Here is a 24109-nt window from a genome sequence, read left to right as displayed (position 1 = left end):
TATTTGATTTTCTGAAGTCCACCTTCTTGAGTTCTTTATATATGTTGGATATTAGTCCCCTATCTGATTTAGGATAGGTAAAGATCCTTTCCCAATCTGTTGGTGGTCTTTTTGTCTTATTGACAGTGTCTTTTGCCTTGCAGAAACTTTGGAGTTTCATTAGGTCCCATTTGTCGATTCTCGATCTTACAGCACAAGCCATTGCTGTTCTGTTCAGGAATTTTTCCCCTGTGCCCATATCTTCAAGGCTTTTCCCCACTTTCTCCTCTATAAGTTTCAGTGTCTCTGGTTTTATGTGAAGTTCCTTGATCCACTTAGATTTGACCTTAGTACAAGGAGATAAGTATGGATCGATTCGCATTCTTCTACACGATAACAACCAGTTGTGCCAGCACCAATTGTTGAAAATGCTGTCTTTCTTCCACTGGATGGTTTTAGCTCCCTTGTCGAAGATCAAGTGACCATAGGTGTGTGGGTTCATTTCTGGATCTTCAATTCTATTCCATTGGTCTACTTGTCTGTCTCTATACCAGTACCATGCAGTTTTTATTACAATTGCTCTGTAGTAAAGGTAAAAGCACTTTCTATGAAAGTATGAGAACGATATCTGGATTCCACAGCATCCATGTAAATGCCTGGCAATTGGGGGGGGGGGAGGGAGGGCTTCTTATAATTCCTACCCTTGAGCAGTGCATGCAAGTGATTCCCAGAGCAAGCTGGATAGCCAGAGTAGCCAAATTGGCAACTTCTGACTTCAAATGAGAGACCTTGTCTCAATGTACCAGGTAGTTTAATTTAGGAAGACATCTGATTCCCATGAATTCCCCAGGCACACCCAGATGCATTCAAACCACATAAACACACACACACACACGAGTGTGCACACACACACACACACACACACACACACACACACACACAGGAGTGCACACACACACACACTGAAATACAATAACAACTGAAGAACTACCAGAGGATCTAGCTGAACTACATGTGAGAATATAAGTAGGCACATGTCTTCATCAGAATTCTATTGCTGTATAGAGGCATTATGAACATGGCAACACATAAAAGAAAGTATTTAATTGAGGCTTGCTTACAATGCCAGAGTCTTAGTCTATTATCCTCGTGGCAGGGAGCATGGGGAGCATGCAGGCAGATTTGGTAGCTGAGAGTTCTATATCTGGATCTCAAGGCAGCAGGAAGAGAGATGTAGCTGAGAGTTCCTCATTTGGATCTGTAAGCAGCAAAGAGAGAGAGAGAGACCTTGAGCCACGTTGGGGCTCTGAAAACTCAAAGCTTAGCCCCAGTGACACACTTCCTCCAACAAGGCTATACTTCCTGCAACAATGTAACACATTCTTCTAATTCCTAGTTTCACTCCCCAATGACTAAGAAGTCAAAGATATGAGCCTATGAGAGCCATTATTACCCAAATAATAGGAAAATAGAAAAATAAAGAAAAAACTGATAGTTGTGGCATTTTCAGACAAGCCAAGTAATAGATTCTTTCTAAGTGTATTTTGTAGACAAGAGATAAATTGAATCTCATTCATTTATAAAGAACAAAAAAATTATGTCACTTTTAGAAAATGAGTGGAATGGAAAATGACCATAATAAGAGAAATGAACTGATTCAAAAGACAGGTGCATTTTTTTCCTCTTATCTACGTTCCTAGATTATATAAATATACACAATGTAGCCATAAACAATATATGGAAATATTTGTATGAAAGTAAAAATGGAGCCTATTTAGAGTATGGAAGTGAACTGGTGGAAACAGTGGATTAGGAGTTAATGGAAAGAGTAGAGGGTGCCATCAAACCACATGATATGAATGATTTCTTGAAATCCATCACTATGTGCAATAAATATATAATAGTTTAGAAAGCATCAAGTGGAAATTCTTAGTGAGAAACCAGATCAAATGGTATAAATCATCAAGAGTGAGTTTCTTTCAGATGTGCAAGGGAGACTTAGTGTCTTAAACCTTTTGAAATGTTTTAGTAAGTCACCTACTAAAGAGGAAAATGAGAGAAATTTATTTCATCTTTTTCATAGATTTGGAAAAGAGTTTAATGCTCATTCATGGCAAAATTATCAATGAGTTAAAAATACCAATGAAATTTTCCAATCTGATAAAGAGGGTCACAAGAAAATTCCCAGAAAAGATCACATTTAATGATAAATATTTATAGTTTGGGTCTTGAAATTAAAGCAAAAGAAATAAGATGATCTTCTATAGTCATCATACTATGCCAAAGTAATGGAATAAAAGACATGAGGTTTAGAATGGAAAAAGTATCATTGCTAGAAGGAAAATATCCATTATACAAAGCATATACAGATCACTGAAGATAGTCAATTAATTTAACTAGACTATAGATAATAAAGGTAAGTATTTAAAAGTAATCAGAATTCCTTAAACCTGAAATTTGGCCCTAGTGACAGAAGATCCCAAAGCAAGGCTGAGATTCCAATGAGCAACACTGTAGTGAGGACTTTACCAGTCTCCTTACAGGCTTCAAGAGCTTGAGAACTCAAGCTACCCTGGGGAGATGTTCTTTCATTTTAGAATTTATGATAATTGATTTCATTCCAACATGAAATAGACAAAACAAACAAACAAAAATCAAAACAAAACAAAAAACGATTGGGCTTCTGCAGTCATTTTAGTAGACTTTACATGTAAAGGATTTTCATAAACTGAAGAACAACAGATTTGTTCTTTCCCTATCTATTCTAGTACATTCTTGCTACAACAACAGAAGTATCTCCAGATTAGTTTGTCAGGATATTGCGACATGTTGTAGTACTTCATATGTACTAGTGACATTGGTAAGGAAAGACTAACAGAAATCTTTGAAATTCAAGATGTGCAGGCATTCATCTGTGCATCTTTTTTTTTTAAATTACTGGTTTCTGTATTTAGAATTATAAAAACAATCATGGATAATGAGCACCACAGTTAGGGCCTCTTCTGCTTAGCTTCATTTAAATTTATCTAAGTGATATTTCCATTTTACGGATAAATGAATGGGTTGAAGTCTATGAAGAGCTTATTCAATATCATGTAAGATATGGGTGATATAGTCATACTCAACATTCCCACTTTATATTTATGAGTAATCATATATATATATATATATACGTGTGTGTTATCACATACATGTCCATACATATACACACCTCTGTACATCCCTGTCTACCAGCCACAAAGCAAGCAAATAAAAAAATGTCATATATTTGGCTAAAAACGGAGTGGAAAATTTAGCTGTGGAATTTGCTAATTCTGTTTCTCTTTTTAACATATCAAGGCTACACTCTTCTTATTTAAAAAAATGATTATTAGGAGACTAGTCTGCACAGGTGAGAGTGTGGACCACAGAAGCTAACAGAGTCTGGGACAGGCAGAAGCTACACAGCTTCTGAGGCAGACCCCATTTTGGGCTCCAGACATCCAGGCATCTTCCCTGCCAGAGAAGAGGTGTCCACCCAGCCCGGGAGAGCTTTGCCAGAGCACCTGGGTGAGCCATCTTGGTTCCCAGATCCCTCTGAGACTAGTCTGCACAGGTGAGAGTGTGGACTACAGAAACTAACAGCTTCTGAGACAGGCTCTTTTTCAGGCCTTCATCTTCTGCCAGGAGGCAGGTCCAAATGCCAGATATCTGTGCACCTTCCCTGCAAGAGGAGAGCTTGCCTGCAGAGAGTGCTCTGACCACTAAAACTAAGGAGAGAACTAGTCTCCCAGGTCTGCTGATAGAGGCTAACAGAATCATGAGAGGAACAAGCTCTAACCAGAGACAACTATAACAACTAACTCCAGAGATTACCAGACAGCAAAAGGCAAACTTATGAATCTTACTAACAGAAACCAAGACCAACCACCATCATCAGAAACTAGCACTCCCACCACAACCAGTCCTGGGCACTCCAACACACCTGAAAAGCTAGACCCAGGTTTAAAAGCATATCTCATGATGATGGTAGAGGACATCAAGAAGGACTTTAATAACTCACTTAAAGAAATACAGGAGAACACTGCTAAAGAGTTACAAGTACTTAAAGAAAAATGGGAAAACACAACCAAACAGGTAGAAGTCCTAAAAATCAAACAAACAAACAAACAAAAAACAGGAAAACACATCCAAACAGGTGATGGAAATGAACAAAACCATAATAGACCTAAAAAGGGAAGTAGACACAATAAAGAAAACCCAAAGTGAGACAAAGCTGGAAATAGAAACCCTAGAAAAGAAATCTGGAAACATCGATGCGAGCATCAGCAACAGAATGCAAGAGATGGAAGTGAGAATCTCAGGTGCAGAAGATTCCATAGAGAACATGGGCACAACAATCAAAGAAAATGCAAAATTCAAAAATATCCTAACTCAAAACATCCAGGAAATCCAGACACAATGAGAAGACCAAACCTATGGAAAATAGGAGTACATGAGAATGAAGATTTTCAACTTAAAAGGCCAGTAAATATCTTCAACAAAATTATAGAAGAAAACTTCCCAAACATAAAGAAAGAAATGCCCATGAACATACAAGAAGCCTAAAGAATTCCATATAGACTGGACCAGAAAAGAAATTCCCCCCAACACAAAATAATCAGAACAACAAATGCACTAAATAAAGATAGCATATTAAAAGCAGTAAGGGAAAAAGGTCAAGTAACATATAAAAGCAAGCCTATCAGAATTAAACCAGACTTTTCACCAGAGACTATGAAAGCCAGAAGATCCTGGACAGATGTTATACAGACAGTAAGAGAACACAAATGCCAGCCCAGGCTACTATACCCAGCCAAACTTTCAATTACCATAGATGGAGAAACCAAAGTATTCCATGATAAAACTAAATTCACACATTATCTTTCCACAAATCCAGCCCTGCAAAGGATAATAACAGAAGCAAACCAATACAAGGACAAAAAGTACGGCCTAGAAAAAGCAAGAAAGGAATCCTTCAACAAACCTAAAAGAAGACAGCCACAAGAAGAGAATGCCAACTCTAACAACAACAAAAAAAAAATAATAGGAAGCAACAATTCTTTTCCTTAATATCTCTTAATATCAATGGAATCTATTCCCCAGTAAAAAGACATAGACTAACAGACTGGCTACACAAACAGGACCCAACATTTTGCTGCTTACAGGAAACCCATCTCAGGGAAAAGGACAGACACTACCTCAGAATGAAAGGCTGGAAAACAATTTCCAAGCAATTGGACCAAAGAAACAAGCTGGAGTAGGCATTCTAATATAGAATAAAATCATCTTCCAGCCCAAAGTTATCAAAAAAGACAAGGAGGGGCACTTCATACTCATCAAAGGCTACATCTTCCAAGAGGAACTCTCAATTCTGAATATCTATGGTCCAAATGCAAGTGCAGCCACATTCATTAAAGAAATTTTAGTAAAGCTCAAAGCACACATTGCAACTCACACAATAATAGTAGGAGACTTCAACACACCACTTTCATCAATGGACAGATTGTGGAAACAGAAACAAAACAGGGACACAGTGAAACTAACAGAAGTTATGAAACAAATGGATTTAACAAATATCTACAAAACATTTTATCCTAAAACAAAAGGATATACCTTCTTCTCAGCACCTCATGGTACCTCCTCCAAAATTGACCATATAATTGGTCACAAAACAGGCCTCACCAGATACAAAAATATTGAAATTATCCCATGCATCCTATCAGATCACCATGGACTAAGGCTGATCTTCCATAACAACATTAATAATAGAAAGACAACATTCACTTGGAAACTGAACAACACTCTACTCAATGATACCATGGTCAAGAAAGGAATAAAGAAAAAATTAAAGACTTTTTAGAGTTTAATGAAAATGAAGCCACAACATACCCAAACTTATGGGACACAATGAAAGCATTTCTAAGAGCAATACTCATAGCTCTGAGTGGCTCCAAAAAGAAACTAGAGAGAGCACACACTAGCAGCTAGACAACACACCAAAAAGCTCTATAACAAAAGAAAGCAAATTCACCCAAGAGGAGTAGACAGCAGGAAATAATCAAACTCAGGGTTGAAATCAACCAAGTGGAAACAAGAAGAACTATTCAAAGAATCAAACCAACAAGGAGCTGGTTCTCTGAGAAAATCAACAAGATAGATAAACCCTTAGCCAGACTCACTAGAGGGCACAGGGACAGCATCCTAATTTTAAAAAATCAGAAAAGAAAAGGGAGACATAACAACAAATCCTGAAGAAATCCAAAACACCATCAGATCCTTCTAGAGACTAGCATACCCGGGGATCCATCCCACAATCAGCCTCCAAACGCTGACACCATTGCATACACTAGCAAGATTTTGCTGAAAGGACCCAGATATAGCTGTCACTTGTGAGACTATGCTGGGGCCTAGCAAACACAGAAGTGGATGCTCACAGTCAACTGTTGGATGGATCACAGGGCTCCCAATGGAGGAGCTAGAGAAAGAATACAAGGAGCTAAAGGGATCTGCAACCCTATAGGTGGAACATCAATATGAACTAACCAGTATCCCCTGGAGCTCATGTCTCTAGCTGCATATGAATCAGAAAATGGCCTAGTCAGCCATCAGTGGAAAGAGAGGCCCATTAGTCGTGCAAACTTTATATGCCTCAGTACAGGGGAACGACAGGGCCAAAAAGTGGGAGTGGGTGGGTGGGGGAGCAGGTGGGGGAGCATGTGGGAGACTTTTGTGATAGCATTGGAAATGTAAATGAAATAAATACCCAAAAAAACAAAAAAAGAAAAAAAAATGGAGCTCAGAGCTAAACAAAGAATTCTTAGCTGAGGATTCCCGAATGGCTGTGAAGCAACTGAAAAAATGTTCAGCATCCTCAATCATGAGGGAAATGCAAATCAAAACGACCCGAGATTCCACCTCATACCAGTCAGAATGGCTAAGATCAAAAAATTCAGGTGACAGCAGATGTGGCAAGGACATGAAGAAAGAGGAACACTCCTCCATTGTTGGTGGGATTGCAAGCTTGTACAACCACTTTTTAAAATCAGTCTGGTGGTTCCTCAGAAAATTGGATACAGTACTACCAGAGGATCCCACAAAACCTCTCTTGGGCATATATCCAGAAAATGTTCCAACCGGTAAGAAGGACACATGTTCCACTATGTTCATAACAGCCTTATTTATAATAGCCAGAAGATGGAAAGAACCCAGATGCCCCTCAATAGAGGAATGGATACAGAAAATGTGGTACAATTACACAATGGAGTACCACTCAGCTATTAAAAAGAATGAATTTATGAAATTCCTAGGCAAATAGATGGACCTGGAGGGCACCATCCTGAGTGAGATAACCCAATCATAAAAGAACTCAAATGATATGTAATCATTAATAAGTGGATATTAGCCCAGAAACTTAGAATACCTAAGATATAAGATACAATTTTCAAAACATATGAAACTCAAGAAGAACGAAGACCAAAGTGTGGTCACTTTGCCCCTTCTTAGAATTGGGAACAAAATACCCATGGAAGGAGTTACAGAGACAAAGTTTAGAGTTGAGATGAAAGATGGACCATCTAGAGACTGCCATACCCGGGGATCCATCCCACAATCAGCCTCCAAATGCTGACACCATTGCATACACTAGCAAGATTTTGCTGAAAAGACCCTGATATAGCTGTCTCTTGTGAGGCCATGCTGGGGCCTAGCAAACACAGAAGTGGAGGCTCACAGTCAGCTATTGGGTGGATCACAGGGCTCCCATTGGAGGAGCTAGAGAAAGTACCCAAGGAGCAAAGAGGTCTGCAACCCTATAGGTGGAACAACAATATGAACTCACCAGTACCCACCAGAGCTGGTGTCTCTAGCTGCATAGGTATCAGAAGATGGCCTAGTCGGTCATCATTGGGAAGAGAGGCCCCTTGGTCTTGCAAACTTTACATGCCTCAGTACAGGGGAAAGCCAGGGCCAAGAAGTGGAAGTAAGTGGGTCGGGGAGAAGGGGGCGGGGATATTGGGGACTTTTGGGATAGCATTGGAAATGTAAATAAAGAAAATACCTAATAAAATAAATAAATAAGTAAATAAATAAATAGATAGATAGATAGATAGATAGATAGATAAATGAATGAATGAATAAATAAATATTGCATGAATTAAAAATGATATTAAAGTAAAAACATGGAAATGAATATATCACACAAACACATATATATACACAAATTAGACCTAGTCATCCACTAAAAATTTTGAGATAAATTAGCATGAGCACATACAGATAAAAATGTAAACATCTCACATAACCCACACATAAAATAAAGGAAATGAGCTATAAGTAAATATTTTTAGAATATATGCATAAGTACAAGTAGTTCTCTATTATTTTGTCATGTAATCCCTTTGCCTTTTGAACCAATGAATGTCTTCAAAGTGAATTGATTAGCAGTGGCACATCATAATTCTTTTGTTGAAGGTGTCAGTTGGTGAGATGGTGATAAATGATGTTGACCAACATAGGGAAACTGAGCTATGTAGCATTTAAGGGCTTGGAGCAACACAATGCCATAGAGGAAACGTACATTGAAGTTCTTATTGTTTGTGTTTTTGTATGATTCCTGGTTCTAATAATGAGATGAAAGTTCTTACACTTGCTCTAAGAATAACAGGTTTTTATTTCTTTCTTTAATTGTGGAAACAATAGAGTCAGCAAATCTATTTTGGAATTATTGTTTTGGTCAACTCTTCCTTAACATAATGTCGAATTATGTTTTTCTCTGTGCTAATAATATATAAAATAAATCTTAGAAGACTTTGAATAAATTGCTTGAAACTGAAGATAAAATATCCAAAAGTTCATGCCAAGATAGCACTGGAGGAGTTAAAAACATGGTTAGCAGCTAAAAGCAATTACGTTTCTGCAGGGAAGCCAGGATCAGCTCAGCACACATGCTAGCAGCTCATAACTGCCTTAAACTACAGTTCAGGGGATCTGCTACCATTTTCTGGGCATCTCTACACCACTGTACACACTTTCATTCAAGCAAGAAAATAGGCATTTACAAAAACAAAACAAAATAACTAAATCCTAAAAGTAGAAACTGAATGTAGTGAACGGAGCATTTCTTAGCAAATATCTAGCTTCCCTGGTTTTAGATCCATAGCCAAAATTAGCCTCTTCTGTTACTACAGAGCCTCAAAAAATATTCAGGAAGCCAATTCCAGCTGCCAAAGAAAAAGTAAAAGCAAAAACAAAATCATAATAGAAGAATCAAACATTGCCTTTTACAGTTCTGCTCTTAAGCAAATGATTCTGGAAATATTGTTTCAGCCACAATAACAACTAAAAAAAGGTAGACAAAAAAAAAATCAAGGCAAAGTTCTGGGTCAAGACTGGACTAACTCTGCACCTTTTCAAATTACAGTTCAAGTGGGACCTCTGGTTTAAATGTTAAAAGTAAAAGGTACCATATTAGAGGTGCCAGATGAGGGATAACTGTTTGTTTGTGAAAATCCCACATTTGGACCATAATTTAGCTGACATGTTTATTATCCTAGCTCCATGGTATTATTCTTTCCTGGTGTGGCTTTGAGAAAGTCTGATACTTAACTCGGTCTGCTCTAAATACATATCTGCATTTAGAATATGAATAGAAGATTGTTTCCATCCTTCTTCAATTCCCGTTATGCCCAGAATTGTGTGGAGAAAATGTATGGGTTTCATTAGCAGGTTTGTATATTTTCTTAGCCTTTGAAAAGAAAATGATTTACCCATTTTGAGAAACAGTCTTTAAAAAAAAAGATGTTTTTCTTTTAAATCTGTGACTTAGAATTAAAATGACTGAGACTGACCATTATGTGTTCTGCACATACATATTAGAAATACAGTGCACAGACTTCACAGTGTACCTTTATGGTGCAATGCTTACAGTAATAGCATGCCATCTTCTGTAGTATAATTTGGCCTATGCCACACAGCCTAGTGTTAATGATTTGACTTCCGCTATTTTATAAGCAGCCTAACATCTACTTACTGACAAGTGAAAGAATGCTACTAGCAGCCAGGTTTCCTGGAGGAAATGCCTACTACAGTAGTATCCAATTAGTACTTTGAGCTGTGAGGAGAATATTCACAAATTTCCAATATTTTCTCCATTTACTTATTTATTCATTTACATCTAGATTGTACCCTCTCTTCTCTTCGCAGTCCCCATCCCTCACACAGACTTCCTCCATCCCTCCAACCCTTATCCCATTCCCTTCTGAGAAGGGGGAAGACCCCCTCTGGCTACCAACTCACCCTGGTACATCAAGTCACTGCAGGGCAGTGCTCATCCTCACCCATTGAGGCCAGACAAGGCTGAACAGGTCAGTCAGTCAACTTAGTTTAAAATTTTTGTTTGGAATTTTAACAGGGTACCACTGAGTAAGTAGCAAGCTGGCCTCACACTTGTGGTTCTTCTGCCCCTGCTTCCTGAGTCATAGGAGTGAGCCCTGTTGGTTGGTGTTGTTTCTTTTAGTTCCTTTTAAGTTTCTTCCCCACCTCAGAGGACCTTTTATGAGCTAGGTAAGTGAATCATCACTGGTCTATATACATGCTCTTTTAGTTTCAATTTTAAATGGATATTATTAATAATTATGTAACATTTACCTATATTCATTTTCTTAAAAATAATTGAAACTCTTCAAGGGAAAGTTATACAGATGGGATATTTAATTGTAATGATGAAAAACTGATTCTTCTTTTATTCTGTTAAGATAATATTCATTCTATTTCTTGATTTGGATACTTTTATCAGTGATGGTGATATTTCAAGGAAAGTTGTGTCTAAGAATACTATATTACTTGTCTATTTTACTAAGCAACTATGATAACATTTCCCCATTAGTGGAGGGTATTTGAAAGCTACACCATAAATATAGTTGTGAAAAAATTCTTTAACATAGCACTTCTATGTACTCAGAAATCCAGACTTCACTCTATTTTTATTATGAAGATTGCAAACTACAAACACATTTATATCACAACCACCAGATAAACACTCTATTTTAACCTTTACCTCCTATGGGTGTCTGGGGTCAGGAATGATGGGCTCTGGTCCTACCTGGCTGAGAGGAGAGTGAACGGAGACAAGAGGATTGGCTGAGGAAAGGCCTCAGGCTAGCACCTTCTGACAAACTGCAGTCACACAGGGTCACCTGCTTACCAAACTTGTTCATCCCTGAAAGGCCCAGAATCCTTTTCAGGAAGGTCTCAGCCATTTTTGAACGTTTTGTCTTCCTCTTATTATCCGTTCTCTTGTTCTTTCTGTCAGGAACGGTGGAAACCACTTACTGTAATGTGTGAATGTTGGTGACTCCACAGTAAGACTTGGTGATTTTTCAGTTGTTTATCTAGAAGTAGCTACCTCTGTGTGTGTATGATGATGATGGTGTTCCTGGGCTGAAGGAACACTTGATGTGGGCTATTTTATCACTGCAAATCTGGCAGGCCCTTGAGAGCAACTTAACATATTAAATAAGCCGAACAGAAAGGACATTTGTCACCGGGGACATTTACTGCATTGGAAGCAAATCAACATATTTTTTAGAAGCATACTAGCTTCCTTGCTTCCCTTTGGCTGTCCTTCATCTTCATAAGAGAGCTGATGCTTGTGGGCTTGCCTGACAACACAAGTTCTGTCCATCTGAGAGTAAGTTCTGTTCATGGCCTGTCTATTGTCTGCTCCCAATTACATCAAAACAATCACTGCTAACAGTTTATGTCTAGACACATGGACTTCTGCTTTATTCACAAGCCTTCTTAAATATACAGCATAAATTCTTAGTTCTAAAAAAACCACACACAAAACCCCAAAAAACCGACACCTACAACAAAACAAAACCTTCCTTCACCATGCACATTAATCCACTGCTAACAGATCCTTATGTTATTCCACAGTATCGCAGTTACTCTAGTAAGAGGTAAGGATCATCTGAGGACTACAGTTAAATTCCATGAGAAACATGCTTTTTTTTTTAAACACCACCCTTTCAGGGCCCTAAAAGCAAAAGTGGATGGATCTCATAGCTTTGTCAGGGAGCATGCAGTTCTCACAGCAAAAAACATCTAATATCATAAGACAACTTCATATGGTATAGTTTTACAGTCAACAAAACACATTTTTTTAAAAAAATAGGACAGTATTGTCTGTTATCCAGATTGGATTTCACAGCATATTTGGACATCCTAAGAAATCAAAATGAATCTTAAAAGCAAAAAAAAATTTTTTTGAATAGCATTAACAGATCCGCAATTGGATTTTCTAAAGATTTTTTTTTTCTGCTAGAGGTGGGCTCTATAAGTTCCCTCTCCTGACTGTCCAGCATTTCATCAAAGGTCCCTCGCTTTGAATCCTGGGAGTCTCTCACTTCCCAGGTCTCTGGTGCATTCTGGGAGGTTCCCCAAATCTCCTATCTCCTGAGGTTGCCTGTTTCCATTCTTTCTGGTGGCCCTCAGGCTTCAGTCCTTTTCCCTCAACCAATACAAGATCAGGTTCCCCTATAGCCCTCACTGCCCCCACCCCATCCACAATCCCGCCAAGTCCCTCCCTTCATCCCTCCCCACTTGTGATTGCTTTCTTCTCTCTCCCAAGTGGAACTGAGTCATCCTTTTTTTTTAATTAGGTATTTTCCTCATTTACATTTTCAATGCTATCCCAAAGGTCCCCCATACCCACCCCCCCCAATCCCCTACCCACCTACTCCCCCTTTTTGGCCCTGGCGTTCCCCTGTACTGGAGCATATAAAGTTTGCAAGTCCAATGGGCCTCTCTTTGCAGTGATGGCCGACAAGAGCTCCCGGGTACTGGTTAGTTCATAATGTTGTTCCACCTATAGGGTTGCAGTTCCCTTTAGCTCCTTGGGTAATTTCTCTAGCTCCTCCATTAGGGGCCGTGTGACCCATCCAATAGCTGACTGTGATCATCCACTTCTGTGTTTGCTAGGCCCCGGCATAGTCTCACAAGAGAAAGCTATATCTGGGTCCTTTCAGCGGAATCTTGCTAGTGTATGCAATGGTGTCAGCATTTGGAAGCTGATTATGGGATGGATCCCTGCATATGGCAATCACTAGATGGTCCATCCTTTCGTCACAGCTCCAAATTTTGTCTCTGTAACTCCTTCTATGGGTGTTTTGTTCCCATTTCTAAGAAAGGGTAGAGTGTCCACACTTTGGTCTTCGTTCTTCTTGAATTTCATGCGTTTGGCAAGTTGTATCTTATATCTTGGGTATCCTAAGTTTCTGGGCTATTATCCACTTATCAGTGAGTACATATTGTGTGAGTTCCTTTGTGATTGGGTTACTTCACTCAGGATGATATCCTCTAGGTCCATCCATTTGCCTAGGAATTTCATAAATTCATTTTTTTAATAGCTGAGTAGTATTCCATTGTGTAAATGTACCACATTTTCTGTATCCATTCCTCTGTTGAGGGGCATCTGGGTTCTTTCCAGCTTACTTGGACACTTCAGCTTGTTGAGCCTTTTGAATTCGGTGGACTGTAGCTTGTGTATTCTGTATGGGTTTTTTTTTCTTTTTTCTTTTTTGGCTAATATCTACTTATTAGTGATTACATACCATTTATGTCCTTTGGGTTCTGAGTTACCTCCTTCAGGATGATATTTTCTAGTTCCATACATTTGCCTGCAAAAGTCAGGATGTCCTCATTCTTAATAGGTGAGTAGTATTCCATTCCATTAAATGAACCACATTTTCTGTATCCTTTCTTCTGTTGTGAGACATCTAGGTTGTTTCCAGCTTCTGGTTATCACAAATAAGTCCTCTATGAACATAAAGGTGCTCCTGTGGCATAGTGGAGCAGACAGGACATCAAGTGAGGGAAGGTGTTGTCATACCACAGTCACACCTTCCACCCATAATTGTTTCTTAAAGAACTGTGTCTTAAAGAATTACAAGGATAGAAATTGAGAGGAGCCTGAGGAAAGGAAGGTTCAGCAGCAGGCCCAAAGTGAGAACCAGCTCAAGGGGAGGTCCCAAGGCCTGACACTATTACTGAAGCTATGGAATGCTCACAAAAAGGGATCTATCATGACTGCCCTCTGAAAGACCCAAAAAGGAGCTGAAAGAGTCAGGTGCAGTTATTTGCCCCCAACCAATAGACAGAAGCAGCTGACCCCTGCTGTTGAACTAGGGAAGGCTGAAAGAAGCTGAGGAGAAGGATAATCCTGTAGGAGGACCAGCAGTCTCAATTAATGAAGCACCTAACCCTCAAGAGACTGGAGACCCCAGGGAGTTTAAAAGTCAGGTGGGGTAGGGGGTGGGGGCATCCACGAAGAGATGGGATGAGGTGGGGAGGAGGTGTGAGATGTGGAGCAGTCGGAGGGTAGATGGGATGGGCAGGGAATGGAATACGGCGTGGAAAAATGCATTAGAAATAAAATTAAATATGTAAAAAAGATTTTTTTCTTCAGATGACTTGAGGTGTGCCTATATAAAAAAAGTTTGGAATTAGAGGTGTGCCTATATATAAAAAAATCATAGGTCTAGGTTATATTATTTGAAGGATGCAGGTAAAGACGATCTAGATTATATAATCAATACTACTTGAAGATGTTCAGTATTTAGAGAGAAAAATTAAAATACCAAACTAACTAGTGGTAGAATTTTGCTAGGTATAAAGAGACTGGAAAAAAAATTATTGTTAATGAAACTCAAGATGTTGCCATGGGGAATGAACACGGAAACTGGAGCCAGAATCTCTTATTGACTAGAAAAGTTTAAACCAGGTAAGAAGATTTTCAGCTAACTTTGTGATTATTTTTTCTTACTTTACATCAAACCTGGGAACATGTGCTTGCATGCTCTCAGGTACCTTAATCGCTTGCTTACCAGCTATATCTCCTGCTTACAATTTTTAACTAATATTATATGTCTCATACAACTTTCAGTATCTACTGTGGACTTAATAAGATGTAATTATAAAATATATCATTCTTTCCATTTTCTTGCAATAAGAAAGAGATCAGTCAGGATTAATGGCCCTTGTTTCCATTTCCTACTTTGAACATGTGGAAGAATCATTATTTTTGAATTTTTAATGATGAACCAAAATGTGGAGGGGGCTTATGGCTAGATTGCTCGTGAGATAGCAGGAAGAAGGTGCAGCAGAGAGAAATACTAAAATGTTCTGTATCCTGTACTGCACAATGATGGTGTCCATCTACCTAAAACTTTATATTTTTTTCTCCTCTCATCTTCTATATTTACTCCTCATAGTATACATATCTTATTGAAAAATATACTTAAGTAAAATAACTGCAAAAGATAAAGCATTATATTTCTTGCTTGTTTAGTTTTTGCTTGTCCAGTTTGCAGCCTTGAGAATTTTTTTTGTTGTTGTTTTTTTTTTCCTCCTCCCATGCTGAGCACTCTTGTTCCTTCATATTTCAAGAGTTCAAATATTTGAGTTCCTATATTATAAAGCAATTAATAATTTTTAAAGTTGTTCTGAATATTTCATGCCAAATAGTTCATTTGTATTGCTTAACTTTCATAAGCATACTTTAAATAAAGAAAGACTCAGAGTTTTCACTAAGGTCAGGAACAAGGCCTGGTAATCCATTCTATCCCATCCTATTGAGTATAGTTTTCAAAGTCTTAGCTAGATCAATAAGATGAGAGAAGATTTTAAAAAAGGAACATAAATAGGAAAGGAAGAATTCAAGGTATGCATATTCATAAAAGGTATTCTTTACATAAATTCCAAGAAAAACTACTAAAATTTATACAAAATTAACAAATATATTAACCATGTGTGTGTGTGTATAACTCAGTAAAGCAATCCCTTTCACAATACACACACACACACACACACACACACACACACACACACACACACACACACTCTAAATACTTGGGAATGAACCCAGTGAATGAAGGGAAAAACCTGTATAGAGAAAACTTTAAGTCACACTTGTAGATGGAAGTATATCCTGTGCTGATGAACTAGTAGAATTAATCTTATGAGGACGTATAACCCACTAGAAAAAAATTAACTGATTCAATGCAATGCCAATTATAATATGAGGGGCAATCTTCACAAATATATAAAAATAGACATCTAAATTTTTATATGGAGTTAAAAAACCCAAGAATATCCAAAGCAATCCTGAACAAAAAAATAAGAATTATATATTGCTGAAATATCACAATACCTAATTTCAAACTATACTGTAAAGCCATAGTAATAATAATATTAATAACAATAATGATGACGATGATGATGATGATGATGATGATGATAATGATGATGAAAAATCATTTTTCTGGCACAATAATCAATGGACTGAAAGGTAAGTCCATGCACGTTCCATTGCCTGACATTTACAAAAATGACAGAAATGCACACGGAAGTGCACAACCACTTCAGTCAATGGTACTAGCAAACTTGAATTTCAACATGAAAAATGATGAAGCTATATGCTTGCCTCTCCGCCAGCACAAAGTCAACAATTAATGGAAATAAAGCCCTAAATGGAAGACACAGTATACCAAAACTGCTAAAGGGCAAAATGTGGAGTACACTGGAAGCAAAGGGAAGGATATTCTGAAGAAGACCATGGCAGCACAAGAAACCAATAGACGGGGTGACTTGAAAGTTAAAAGGTTTTAGTGTGAAGAGGCAGATGATAGTATGGGAGAAAATATTTTGCCATAGAGATTAGATTCACAGAGGATCAGTTTCTAAAACAGACAAAAAGTAGGCATGAAGAAAAGAAACAACCTAATTTAAAGATGGAATGTGGATCTACAGAGAAAGTTCCTCTAAGGAAATTGCTAGGGAACACTTGGAAAAGTGTTCAAAACTTTTAGCTATCATAAAAATGCAAAAATTACTTTAAACATCCAGGTCATCCCAGTAAGAATTTCTGCCAGGAATATAAATGACAGCAAATTCTGGTACAGATATGACAAAATGGCCATGCTTATACATTGTTGAGGAAGTGCAAATGTGTGTGACAAGTTTGGAATTAAGTCTGGAGATGTCTTTAAAAATAGAAATTGAATTTTCATATCAAGGGCTGAAGAGATAACTGAGTAATTAAGATCATATATTGCTCTTATAGAAGACCAGGATTCAAGTGGCTTGCATCTTATAACTCCAGTTCCAGGGTATCCCATACTTCTGTCTTCCATAGGAACCTGAACTTACATACATACATGATAGGAATATTCTACTCCTAGGTATCTACACAAAGGACTTTATAATGCTACAGAGATAACTGTGCATGCACACTCACTACTGCTATATTTACAATTGCTAAGAAATTGAAACAATCTAGATACCTATCCCCTGACAATAATGAAAATGTAGCAGACACACAAAGTAGAATACTGCTATCTGTAAAGAAAAGAGAAATTGGCAAGTAATTGGATGGAACTGGAAAAAATTATATTAGTAAGATCTCCCATGCTCCCAAAGACCAGTGCCACATGTTCTCTCGCATTTGTGGTGCTAGCTTAGAATATTGTTTTCTGTGTTTATTGTACGATGTGTGAAGGAGTCAGGAAATTACGACTATTAAAGCTATTAAGCAGGAGTATGGATGCATTTAGTCAGGGGAAAATAGTAGATTAGAGATGAAAATACAGTGAAAGAACACTGCACAAAAGCTTTCCACAGGTAGTGAAACAGTAGAACAGGGAATCAAGGGGACATCAGAAGTGTTAGTTAAAATGAAGAGCACAGAGGAAACTATTTTAAGCCAATGCCCTGGGAACCCAAGTGAAACATGTAGCCCACTTGTGAAATTTAATCTGTCAATTTTAGATAAGAAAAAGTAACTCATTGTCTTCAAGAACCTGGATATCATAATATCTCAAATCAAGTGGATTGATTAACGCCCATGTGCCATCCTATAGATTATACAAAATAAATATATTTCATTTGTATATTACATATTTGCAAACAATAAATTAATTTTTCTATATTATAATGTGCAGGAATTACAGTTTATTTCTATAATTTGGATTTTAAGCACCCCACCCCCAAATGTTCATGTCTTAAAGGCTTGATTCCATTACAATTGCTCAAAATCTTAACATGTGAGTACTTGTGGGAGAATTTTAGACAATTGGAGACCCGTTAGGCATAACTCATCTGAAAACTGTGTTCTCGTAACTCCTATATTCTTTTGCTGCTGCTGGAAATTGGGTGGTTTGCACTGCCATTCAGGTCTTGTTCTGCCTCCAAAGCAAGGAAGCCAACAGGTTATGAACTGAGACCTAGGAAACAACGTGTCAGCCTCACCCCTTTCCTCCAGTAGATTCCTGCAGACATCTGTTGCAGTAAAGGAGCAATAAGTAATAGAACAGCCTAAGGGCATAGAACATGAAGTATGGAAGCTCTAGAGTTAAGGGTTAATTTAATGACATTTCTCGCTGTGTAGTTTGGAGCAAGTTGCTGAATTTCCCCAGTTCAGTTTTCACATTGGTAAAGTGAAGGTTAGGACCCTATGTATCATTGTTCAGGGAGAAGGATTAATGGATTATCAAAAACAGTTATAAATAATTTTTATTGTTGCTTATGTATTTATAATTTGAAGAAGAATTAAAAAACCCAGTATTCTTACAGATGGTACAAGGTTGTGGACCAATTTTTAGCAGTGAACAAATACAAACAAACAACAAATTCATGTCTGTAATATTGCACTGCTCTGGTTGTTGCATGATATGCAGCTATTTTCCTCTCTTCTTCAATGTTAACAGTAGTGATGACATACCACCTCTATTATTAGAAAATACTAAGGAACAAATTGTACTGTGGAAAAACTAGCAGAAATGGAACATTATATAAAATATCTACTCTCAATTTTAGTTATCTTGTAATGTAAAATCAATCCTACATTTGGACATTTATATATTTATGGATATGTATTCTTTATCTGAAAGTCTAAAATTTTACTTTAACTTAAGGAACTGTACTCTTATATGTTAGCTAAATTATTTTTTGTAGAGTTAAAAAAAATCAGAAACTTAGTACCCAGTTATCAGCTGTAGGTATTTCCCCAAATAATTCATTTTAACATCATTGCAAAATATGGTTCAAAAACACTATATTATTTGAAAAAATGAAGTCCTTTCTTTGTATTTAAAACAAACAAAATTTTGGAATTCAATTATTGTTATAAATCATCTTTAAATAATTCAATGCTTTGTAACATAAGTGCTCCCATAAATGATTTACTTGTTCTTTTATTATTCCTAGAGACCATATTTTATGTAATCTTATAAACAAATTGGATTTCTGCTTGGTAATTTTCTATTTCTATGATATATCTGTTTGTAACCTGTTTAGAAAAAAATACGATGAAGGATGTCATTGTCACCAACAGCATCTACATCATTACTCTCTACTCATGCTATTCTTTCCCAACAACACACACACACACACACACACAAACACACACACACACACACACACACACTGACTATATACATAATCTAACAATAATTTAAGTATAACAAAACACACACACACACACACACACACACTGACTGTATACATAATCTAACAATAATTTAAGTATAACAAAACACACACACACACACACACACACACTGACTGTATACATAATCTAACAATAATTTAAGTATAGATATTTGGGAACAGCAAATAGTTTTACTTTTTTGTTACTTTCTGTAAATTTGTAGACATCAGCCCATAAATTGAATATGTAAGTAAACTATAATGGAAGCATTTAATGCCATGAAAATCAGATTATGTTCTCTAACTATTTGCAGAAACTGGATTTTCAATGGGTTACAAACTGAGATATGATATATTGGCCTTGCTCATTGAAAAGGTGATACTCTGTGCTTTTTAACAGGAGCTCATAGTTCCATTGGCTTAAAAAAAATAAGGCTAGAAGATCACTTGGGTCCAGAAGTTCAGGGCCAGTATGGACAAATTATAATATTTAAGCAAATTCTGATCGGACATGAAAATTAGAGAAAATAGTTTTAGAAAGGTAAAATGAGGGTACAAATGCATTAAAACCAGAGCATATGTGAATGTAAGGGGTTGTGAGGAAATCTGGGTGGCTGGAATCATTCATTCCAGAAGAGAAGTGAGGTAACAGTAAAGCTCTGATTGTGGGTATGTAGGCTACTCTAAGTGTTTTTGTTTTATTCTGAGTCAAGAGAACACAAATTTTCTCCAGGACCTGCAAGTAAATTACCATATTCCCATGTGGCAGTTTTAGTGCTCAGACCATGGTCAGTGTAGGAGGCCACATCACCCTGTTTCATGATGAAGGAAGACTGGATATTCATAACTGGTGCATTTATTTTAATGGTAATCTATCTTTTGCTTGCAGTTTTCAGTAAAGGAAATTTCAAAGATATAATTCCAGAATCAAAAGCTGTGTATTAGGGATATTGAAATAGGTATTTTGTGGAGAAAGGCATGGGCGTATCTAATGAAATAATAGAGGTAAAAATTTTGTATATTAACTAATCAATGGCCAAGAATTGATTCCTAAATATTCACCATAAATATTTTAATTCATTATCATACTGACACTTCAAAGCTACCCTTTGAAAATGAGTTAAGAAGAAGTATATTTGCTTTATAAATGGGGCAAATGTAGTTTATGAGCAATTCTTATCATTTCACATAACTAGATTAGAATAATTTATTTAAAATCTTGATCACAAAGCTTACTTGCTCTGGTGTTCCATTATTTTCTTTCCTATTAATAATTCCACCTGATTTAGAAACATTGCTAAGATCAGCTTTGCCCTATGGCTGGGCAACAATACCTCCCCATGGAGCACTAACATATTTACTTACCGTCCTAACTAGACACTGGAGCTTGGAAAATGGCTGAATGATTTTAGAAAAAAATAATGTAGAAAATTAAAAACAGACTCCAAAGAATCTCCTAGATGCGAGCTACTAAAATACATTTCCTACTTACATTCTCATATGTATTCACTGTTTTCTGTAACTCAGGGAAACCTAAAGAGCTATGTGCAACTAAATTTAAACCGTACCTTATATTTAAAACACAAGTGTCATGAATTTTCTACCTCATGAAGACTCACATAAACTGGAGGGCTTCGGAGACATCATGAGAAATGGACCTGTCTTCTGGAAAGACCTGAGAGCCTTGACCTCCGCCACGCACCAGGAGTAGATAGTGCTTCTTTGTGATGTTAGTACATCTCCCATTATGACAGTGATCACTTCTGACCCATATGGAGGCCAAGAATTCCTCCTAATTAGGTACAAATGGTGTGCTACTGTGTTTGCAAAAACTAAGTGAACCTTTGATAGAGCACTGGTTCTGAAGGAGCCTCTGAAGAGGGAAAGTGAGTGATTCATAAGACCAAAGTTTGGGTAACCACGCTGGAAATGCCTGGATGACTCAAGACAGGCTACTCACTGGCCCAGAGCAATTCAGCAGAGGATAGACGGTTTCCTCAGACAGGAAATGGAGCTTAGTAGGAGTGAAGTGGTAGGAGACAGCTGGGCAAGTAGATGAATAAAAGACTCCTTGGTCTCCAAAAGTAGGATTATCCACTCTGGAAAATTTATTTCCACTGAGGTGACAAGGCTGAGGCACCAGCTCAGTAAAGAGGTGATAGAATTAGGTATTTAAGAAACAAAACGTAATGTCTCACACAGGAAGACTCCATGCTGATGAAGAGAGACTTGGGGAATAATGTTTTATCAACTTATATCATCTACTTAATAAAATTACATTTAAATTGTCTTTCTTCCCTGGATTTGTAAGGCAGTATCTTGCTCTTTAGTCCTGTTGGCCCCAATCTCCTGAGCCATTAATTCACCTCCTGAGTTCTAGAATAGAGATGTGCGGCATCCACTCACCGATAAATTATTCAACTTCAAGTGCAGCACATGTCTTTGATATAGTTGGTTGTATTTGGTGGACAGAACTATGCAAGCCAGGATAGAATGTAGAGAGTTGATGGCAAAAGTAGCTAGTGGTGTTAAATATTTGTCAATATGGCAAACATGAGTTCTTCACATCCAAAATGCTGCCATGCTCTGTTAAGATACGATTAGACAAGGCTGTAATGGAGTATGTGAACTTCTTTTTCTGGTGCATCATCCAGAGGCAAACAGAAGACACTCAAAGCATAGTAAGCAAAACACATAAAACTTGTGGTGTATAAATCAAACTGCTTCTATATGTTTATTCTTTTTATCCTTAACATTTATGTATTGGAAGATATTTGTAATGTTTCTTTTTAAAGAGATCCAAAATTTTCTAATCTAAAATGTAAGTACAGAAGCTGGAGATATGGCTCAATGGTAGAACTCTTTTTTGTTGTTGTTGTTTATTCCATTCATTTATTTATTTATTCACTTTATATCTCAATCGCAGCCACTTCTCCTCCCTTGTCCTCCCCTCACATTGCTCTTTCCCAGTACCTCCCTTCTCTTTATCTTTGAGAAGAATGAGGTACCACCCTTGGTTATCAACTGACTCAGACACCTCAAGTCAGTGCAGAACTAGGTATATCTTCTCTCATTGAGGCCAAGACAGCCCAGTTAGAGGGACAGGATTCAGAGGCAAGCAGCGGTAAGCACATAAGCATTAAGCAGGTAAGCCCCTGCTCCAGTTGTTAGGGGACCTCATGACGACCAAGCTGCATACATTCAGGAGTCCTAGGTGCAGCTTTTATATGTTTTTGGTTGGTGGTTCAGTCTCTGGGAGCCTCCAAAAGTTCAGGTTAATGACATTGTTAGTCTTCTTGTGGATTCCCTATCCTCCCCGCGCCCTCCCCGCTCCCCACCTATCACCAGGTTCCTCAGTCCTTCCCCAACTCTTCCACAAGATTCCCTGAGCTCCAGCTAATGTTTGGCTGTGAGTCTCTGCATCTGTTTCCATCAGCTGCTGGGTGGAGCCTCTCTGAGGACACTTATGCTAGGATCTTATTTTAAGCATAACAGTGTGTCATTAATAGTGTCAGGGATTAATTCTTGCCTTTGGGGTGGGCCTCAATTTGGGCCAGTTATTGGTTGGCTATTCCTTCAGACTCTATGACATCTTTGTCCCTGCACTTTCTCTAGGCAGGAAAAGTTTTGGGTCAAAGGATTTATGAGTGGCTTGCTGTCTTTATCCCTTCACTGGTAGTCCTGCCTGGCTATAGGAGGTGACCACTTCCGGTTCTATTTCCCCTGCTAATAGGAGTCTCAGCTAGGGTCACCCTCATAGACTCCCTGGAGCCTCCCTCATCTAAGGTATCTTCCACATCATAGAGATAGTCTCCACCACCCTACTCCTGCTCATTTTGTTCACTCTCCCAGCCCTCTCTCCCCAGTTCCCCCTACATTTGGTACCCCTTCTCTTCTACTTTCTATCCCCTTTCACACCCAGATATCTCCCAGGATCCAACTCCAATGACAATTTTATTTTCCTTTCTCAGTGAGATTCAGGAATCCTTGAGCCTCTTTGTTATTTAGCTCTTTTGGGTCTTCTTCATGGATCTTCTGTATTTTATGGCTAATATCCACTTTTTTCATTAGATATTTTCTTCATTTACATTTTAAATGCTTTCCCATTTCCTAGTTTCCTCTCCAAAAGTCCCCTATACTTACCCTTCCCTCTCCCCAACCCACCCACTCATGCTTCCTGGCCCTTGCATTCCCCTCTACTGGGGCATATAATCTTCACAAGACCAAGGGCCTCTCATCCCATTGATGGCCAACTAGGCCATCCTCTGCTACATATACAAATAGAGACACAAGATCTGGGGGCAGGCGTACTGGTTAGTTCATATTGTTGTTCCTCCTATAATATCCACTTATAAGTGTGTACATACCACACATGTCTATAGAGGTCTGGCATTCACATCCATGCTCCATGCCAAGCCCTGAGAAAAGGAATAGATGGACAGTGGGATGGATGGTTGGATACTAGATCCATAGATGGGTGTAGATACTTTGTTCTCTTCAAAGAGGTTCCTGAGAACAATGATTTACTAAATTAGGAACCACTGCTGAAATAAAAACAAGGAATGAGAGTGCTTTTGACTACTGATACTCTAGCAAAAATTCAAAAATTCACTGCAGGGACCCAGGG

At 37.9% G+C, this 24109-nt stretch overlaps 1 long non-coding RNA gene across 1 annotated transcript; it reads right to left on the bottom strand.

The window, feature by feature from the left end:
• Positions 1–1068: 1068 nt before the first annotated feature.
• Gm52636 lies at positions 1069–21172 on the bottom strand. The gene is made up of 2 exons (XR_003954702.1): positions 21102–21172; positions 1069–1237 (listed from the first exon to the last, which is right to left on the bottom strand). It is a non-coding gene; the product is annotated as a predicted gene, 52636 (long non-coding RNA).
• Positions 21173–24109: the final 2937 nt, after the last annotated feature.

The sequence above is a fragment of the Mus musculus genome, chromosome 3 (genome assembly GCF_000001635.26).
Source record: "Mus musculus strain C57BL/6J chromosome 3, GRCm38.p6 C57BL/6J".
NCBI lineage: Eukaryota > Metazoa > Chordata > Mammalia > Rodentia > Muridae > Mus > Mus musculus.
Note: the sequence above shows the minus strand (reverse complement) of the source record. Positions and strands in the feature narration are given on the sequence as shown.